We start from the raw sequence: 6,652 nt of genomic DNA on the forward strand, positions 1-6,652 counted from the left end.
ACCAGATGTGACCATCTCAGATACAAGGACTCAGATACAAGGAACCCATTCCTAGGAATGCTAATAGTTTTTCATGTGTAGTGCTTGCCAACTGTGTCACTGGAACATCAATATCCGGCCCTCCTACTACTACAAGGTGGCATAAACCATGGCAGAGAGAGGATGTCTGTCACATGATTAGGAATGTCCCAAACCCACCCATGGACAGCAAGACTCGCAGACTAGTAAAACCGTCTGACACTAAAATTACGAAAATCAATTTGTGAATAGAAACACAAAGACTAATTCAAAAGGAACGCTTGCCAGAGTTCAAAATTACATAAACAAAATGCGTAAGATAAATAACCGCGTCGATCAACAACGCAGCATACACATTACAGGCCGAGAAGCTTATCTAGGGGAGACGGTGATGTTGGCAGCGTCCTCAATGAGCTTGCCGTTACGGAACTCGGAGATGGCAGCCAGGGGCCACGTGAAGCCGCGCCACGAGAGGCGGGTAGCAAGCGGCACATCGATGATAATCTCCTTCTCCGCCGGCTTCGCGGCGGTGGCCTTTATCTCAATGAGGTAAGAGCGCCCCACCCACCCGATCCAGCCGGCGATGTAGAGGAAAATGATGCCCGGATACACAAACTCGCCCAAGTGCGCCTGATCCCCGTCCACGATCAAGTGTGGAAGCCCATCCGTTCCACAAAGAAGGCCATGGCTGCCGTAGAAATCGAACCTCCTCTTCGTCTTCTCAATGGTGGCGTTGATGGCCAGCGCCGGGGCGCTGTCCGGCGCGTACTTCTCCAGCCTCTTGGCAAGCTTCTTGATCTCCTTCTCCTCTCTCTTCGCAAAGGCCTTTGAGTCCTTGCATGGGGTCAGTCCTGCAACGTCCGCCAAAGCCCCCTGCGGGCAAGCCAGCGGCGCTGTGCTTAACACTGCAGCCAAGGCGAATGCAGTGGCCAACTGCTTGCCTCCATCATTCTTCGGCTCGGTTACGGCTGCACAGGTCACGCGGCCCTTGTTCACTATCGGCAACGAGGACAGACGAGAAGAGCTCGTGAAAGAAGACTTGCAGGAAGCCAACTCTTTGAGAGGTGTCACGAGGCCTGATGGAGTGAATGTCAAGGTAGACGCCATAGCTCACAGCTCTAGTATGGCCCTGGCTGGGAGGGAGGTGCAGTATAGGTAGAGCGGCTTTCTCCTCTCTATCACTTCCGTGGTGCGTGTGCTCCTGGCGGATCTTAAAAGGATAAGGCGATTGGAGCGCGTGTTGGGTGTGTGGAGATAAGGAGCCAAGCCTACCCATTGGTTGCCCCTTTCCAATCCCCTCTCTCTCACGCACACCTCTCTCTCTCAAAAACACCCACCTTAGGAGCTGTTCACGCCATCCACCAGGAGCCCCACTGGTGGCCCTCCGAACATTGCCACCAGAGGGGATTTAGTTCCCACTAGAGCAGTTGCCAAATTCGTTCAAGATTTAAAAAAAGACATTCTATATTGAAATTAATAAGCAACCATTGGTTGTTACCTAGAAAAAGCTATCAAAAACCTATATTGTTAAAAGAAAAGCGAAGTGTTGCGAAGGTTGTAGATCTAACCTGTTGTTTCTGGTGGTGTTACATTTTCCATCGGAGGGTGTCTGGAGTTTTCTTTTATCGTGGTGTGAACTGTGTAGAGGGCAGCCAACTGCCCTCCAGCCTCCCACCAGCCCAGTGACGTGAACTTTTGGGAAGAGACACATTACTCACACCAGCCCATCTTGTGGAGAGGGGAGGGGAAGATTCCTTTTTTTTTTGGGGACCAATAATTATATATATATATATATATATATATACAAAATAGCAAAAGCTTTTTACATAAAAATAAAGCCAAGTGTGAACATCCTATCCCTCATCTCTATTTACTATTGTTTAGCAATTCTCATAACAAATTCCATCTATCCTCCTCCAATACAAAAGAGAATTGTTCCCAAGACACATGATAGCTCAACAAAATAGAAGCCTCCATTAATGCTTCAGTGGTACACCCTCTAGGGGTCTGTTTTTCCAGCACATCTCCCTTCCTTGACCAGATCTTAAAAGTGGGCCTTGTCCCCACTGGGTTCTCTATGAAGGCCACAAAGGTGTGGTCAATCTGCTTCTCTTTCAAGTACCATCTTTTAGTCTTGGGATCAAACTTCACTTTTAGGCTTCACATCTAGAGAGACCTGCATCAATTCAACTGCAAATTAGGTTTTCCTAGTATGCAAGAGGGGTTCCATGCCATAACAATAGTCAGTTGATGTCATTCTACATCCTCTGTAACATCAAATCCAGACCATCAATCTCTAACATGTTCACACAAATCACAGATCTACACATATACATACACTTATGCATCATTCCTGTCGCATCCAATGCATTCTAAAACACAATATTGTTGTCTATGGGAAATCTAGATTTCCCATAGACAACAAGCCCTGATTATATTGAATAGCACACATCTGCTCCCTCTGCATTAGCAGCCCATTTGCCTAGAATCCAGTCCCCCCACTGTGTCTGAAACCCTAAACCATGCTCCACCCATTTCATTATTTTACCCCATGCTCCTCTGAGATAGCTGGGCAATTCCAAAAAGCTGTTTGCCATCCTCTAATGCAGATCTACATCTAGGACAACACCCACTAGTGAAGTTCTTCTGCACAGGTTTCACTCCAATAGGAAGAGCCCACATACAGATTCTCCACAAGAACACCTGAAATTTAACAAAAATAGGACACTCCCACAATTCTTTCCATTTCTTTTTGCAATAGACAGGACTCTAGCTCACCTTCCATATTCTGTTACAGTAATCCACATTCAAATCCCCTTTCCTTAGTTCTGCATACGATGCCCTAGTTGTACCTTTCACCCCATTAACCCAAGCCCAGTCCTTGATCTAACAAGACTCATCAAAGGCACTAGAGAACCACCCCCCCTGAATCTGAATCAACACCTATCTCATTAGATCACTTTCCCTTGTAAATAGATCATATTCTTGATGCAATTGATCAAGTTCTTTCCGCCCCACCATTGTCTCATCCCAACAATCAGCTAGCCTTCTTAATCCCCTATTATTTAACCTCCTTGCAAAATAAGTGTCCAACAAGCCCAGTGGTGGATTGTATTTAAGAGACCACCATAGACTTAAGGTGAGCATTGAATTCCCTGAAGCCCTAGACCCCCCATCCCAAACCATCAAACTCAGCACATCTTTCCAATTGCTACTTAGTCTCTTATAAAAGGAGGAAGCAGTCATTTTTAAAGGAGCATAAGAGAACAGTTTTTCCCTCCATCCCAAACCCTACAAACTCCCTTTAGATAGAACCAAAGAGGGCTCCACCAATTCTCTGATCATAACAGTCCACGTTTCTTCTTGAGACATACATTTTGGAAGAAACTGAGCCACCCTTGCCGAAGTCTGAGTGGGTAAGTGCACCATCCCAATCCCCCCTTGGCATAGACAATTTATCCTAGGCCCAACCAAGCCATAACCTTCCTAGTGCCTTTGCCATTTCTCCACAAAAAATCCCTTATAGGACCCAAGATTCTATTCTAATGACTTTTACCAAACTCTAACACAGGGCATAGAAATATAATATATGCATTCAGTACTGTATTACAAAAATCACAACTTTATTATGGAAAGGAATTTTGATCCCTTCCCACTTCTTTATTTTTGCTAAGAATGTGTCTAAGGCCCAATCCACCACTAACCCCAAAGGGGACTCCCAGATGTCTTACAAGTTTCCCTCTTTTAACAACCTCACATCCCCACCTTTGTAAATCAAAATCATTATCTTCAAACAAGTTGATAATCCTGGATTTCTGGATATTGCACCCTTGAACCAAAGGCATTTGCAAATTCCTGAATAATGTTTAAAGCTTGTATCATATTTCTCATTGTTAGCCTTCAGAAACATCAATGAGTCATCAGCAAAGCATTGAATGACTAGCTGCTCACTAAACCTCAATCTTAATCCAATAACAACACCTTTTGAACAAACATCTTCCAAGGCAACAATCAATGGGTGAGAAGCAATGGCAAACAACAAGGGGGCAAGAGGGCATCCTTGTCTTACGGATCTGTTAATGACAAAGCCTCCAATTACTCTACCATTCAGCACAGAACATTAAATTGACTTCCCCAAGTAAGAGTATAAATACAAGCTACCATTTTGGGTCCAAAGCCTAACTTCTCCATCACTCTAGCCACAAAAAACCAATACACTCTATCATAGGCTTTTTCCAAATCCTGCCATAGCATAACACATTTCTGCTGGGTTTTTAAAGCAATATCTTTACCTAGCATGGCAGCAAATATATCATCATGTTGCCTTTTAGATATCACCTTTTGCAAGATAGGAGTGATCCTAATAGCAATAACTTTGGCTAAAATTTTGTATATCACTGTTAACAAAGTGATTGGTCTCCAATGCCCAAACCTATTGCAAGCAACTTGCTTAGGTATTAATTTCACCAGACATACCTTAAAGTCTTTATCCAAGCACCCTATCTTAAAGGCCTTGTTTACAGACTTCCCAAATAATGTCCTTCAAAGAGAGCCAAAAAGCAATAAAAAACTTAACAGTCAGACCATCCCAGCCAGGAGCTTTCTCCCTTCCCAGTTTCAAAAGTGCCACCCAACACTCCTCAATATCCACATCTCTCTCTAGCAATCTAGATTTATCAACCTCCACACAACAATTAACCATCCCAATAAGCTTATTTTCAGCTTGAATCCTCCTATGAGAGTGGTCCTCTTTAAGGCTAAGAGTGGAACCCAGAAACTCTACCCATTTTTTGCAATAGCAAACAATGCCCTCTCTCTTTTGCCCTTGCTCATCTAAAATCTCCCTACTACTTCACTACTACTCTTCCCCCCTACCAGCTTAAACAGAAAGTTTTCAATCTTCCTACTATTATTGAATCTTCTCCTCCTAATCCTGTTTCAAAGCATTCTGACACCTAAAAAATTTAATGACTTCCTCTTCAATAAGACCATCAACTTGTCTTTTCTTTTGAAAAAATTCCAACTATCTAGTCCAATTTCTCATTTCGTGTCTCTTATCCTCATCTCTTAATTTCCCTACAGCCCTAATGAATCCTTGCATCTCATTAGCAAACCTTCTCCATGACCTTGTAGTCATCCCTCTGGCTTTTAACTTATTAATGGCTTATTCAGTATATTCAATAAAAAGACTATCTTTTAGCAAGAGGTTATTAACTCTCAACTTTCTAATTGGAAACTAATCCATCTCAGCCCCAACTCCACTTTAGAGGCATATGATCACACATCACTGAGCTAAAATCAATTGCCACCCTTAAAGTGTTTGGTACCCATGAAGCTTGTTGGCTAAAGAATAGTCTATCAAGTCTAGAAGAGGAGCTCAAGTATTGAAAACTAAAATATGTGTGCCCAAGAGAATCCCTCCAATCCCCTAGACCACCCATCCACCAACCGCATTGTCCATCTCAGCTAATCCCTCCAATCCCCTAGACCACCCATCCACCAACCGCATTTTCCATCTCAGCTAATCCCATTTACCTTTCTCATGCCCCATTAAAATGGAACTCCCTCCATTCCTATCTACAAGATTATCCACCATATTAAAGTCACCCAAAATAATACACTTATGTAAAATATTCATATTACTAATCCATTCCCACATACCACTCCTAATTTTATATTTATGAGCTCCATATATGTTAACTTGCCTCCCCATTGATCAGAATTTCCATCACCAACATCCTACCATTAGGATGATTAGCAATAATAGTTGGATTTGAATCTCTCCTAATAGCAAACATCACACCGTTATAACCCATATTCACCCCCCATCCATAACCAACCATTCCTTAAATCTATCCCTCCTCAAAACCTTAGCCCCAAAAAGATTGTGTTCTTGAACTACATAAATAGATAACCCCCACTCTTTAACTACTCCCCAAAACATAGCGTTTTTCTTCTTGTCTTTAATGCCTTTAACATTCCAAGTACAGCTCGAGAGGTCCTTGTGGTAAATCATGTCAGAGCTGTTTCAGGAACCATCTCCACCTCCTCACCTTCCCCTTGAACATGTCCCTCTCTCTGTAACCCCTTCCAAGCTTCTTCTACTGGCCAATTAAATTTCTAAATTGAAGAAGTGCCACTATCATCCTCTCCCAATGGACTATATGGATTTAAGTATAGTAAAGGACTCAAGCCACCCTGGGATTTATCCCCTGTGTCAACCTTCCCCGATTGACTCACTTTCTTTCTTGCTTCATCCTTAGAATGTTTAAGATTCAATTTCCCTTTTGGCTTAACCCAATTCCCCCCCCCCCCCCCCCCCCCTCGAATGCCCCTTCTCATCTTCAGAAACTTTCTCTTTACCTTTCCACTCCTCCACTTGACCAACAATAGGTTGAGTCTCTCTAACACTATTTTCACCCCCAACCTCTCCTATTGTCTTTCCCTCACCTTCAGGTTTTTCAAGCATCACCTCATCACAGTTTCTAGCAATGTGAACGAAACCCCCACACTTAAAATAGGCTCTTGGGAAAGGGCCAAACTTAAGACCTAATTCCAACTTGCCCAAATCAATGTGACCGAAACCCCCACACTTAAAACAGGCTCTTGGGAAAGGGCCAAACTTAAGACCTAA

The 6,652-nt window shown here is 43.2% G+C and overlaps 1 pseudogene across 1 annotated transcript; it reads right to left on the minus strand.

Annotated features, from left to right (window-relative positions):
- Positions 1–282: 282 nt before the first annotated feature.
- Positions 283–1,239, minus strand: LOC147633878 (photosystem I reaction center subunit III, chloroplastic pseudogene; annotated as a pseudogene). The gene has a single exon (XR_015266943.1). The product of XR_015266943.1 is annotated as a photosystem I reaction center subunit III, chloroplastic pseudogene (transcript).
- Between the last annotated feature and the right edge of the window lie 5,413 nt (positions 1,240–6,652).

This window comes from Cibotium barometz, chromosome 11 (genome assembly GCF_041138505.1).
Source record: "Cibotium barometz isolate CiBa-2024 chromosome 11, ASM4113850v1, whole genome shotgun sequence".
NCBI lineage: Eukaryota > Viridiplantae > Streptophyta > Polypodiopsida > Cyatheales > Cibotiaceae > Cibotium > Cibotium barometz.